This window comes from Anomaloglossus baeobatrachus, unplaced genomic scaffold (assembly GCF_048569485.1).
Source record: "Anomaloglossus baeobatrachus isolate aAnoBae1 unplaced genomic scaffold, aAnoBae1.hap1 Scaffold_123, whole genome shotgun sequence".
Lineage (NCBI taxonomy): Eukaryota > Metazoa > Chordata > Amphibia > Anura > Aromobatidae > Anomaloglossus > Anomaloglossus baeobatrachus.
The window spans coordinates 352657-353373 of NW_027441893.1; positions in this window are offsets into that span (position 1 = coordinate 352657).

The following is a 717-nucleotide window of genomic DNA, read 5'->3' on the forward strand; positions in this document are numbered from 1 at the left end:
ATTTTAAAGCCATTTTTAAGGCATTTCGCGCATACATGAAATGAACACATTTTTCTCCAAAACTATAACAGATGCAAGCTTGTCCTGTTTGGTGGAGATGATATTTAATAAAATAAGTAGAAATCCACTAAAAGTTTTGTTTGGTTATCTTGCAATCCCGAGATAATCGTCTCCATGCTCCAAATCCATTTTAAAGCCATTTTTAAGGCATTTCGCGCATACATGAAATGAACACATTTTTCTCCAAAACTATAACAGATGCAAGCTTGTCCTGTTTGGTGGAGATGATATTTAATAAAATAAGTAGAAATCCACTAAAATTTTTGTTTGGTTATCTTGCAATCCCGAGATAATCGTCTCCATGCTCCAAATCCATTTTAAAGCCATTTTTAAGGCATTTCGCGCATACATGAAATGAACACATTTTTCTCCAAAACTATAACAGATGCAAGCTTGTCCTGTTTGGTGGAGATGATATTTAATAAAATAAGTAGAAATCCACTAAAAGTTTTGTTTGGTTATATTGCAATCCCGAGATAATCGTCTCCATGCTCCAAATCCATTTTAAAGCCATTTTTAAGGCATTTCGCGCATACATGAAATGAACACATTTTTCTCCAAAACTATAACAGATGCAAGCTTGTCCTGTTTGGTGGAGATGATATTTAATAAAATAAGTAGAAATCCACTAAAAGTTTTGTTTGGTTATCTTGCAAT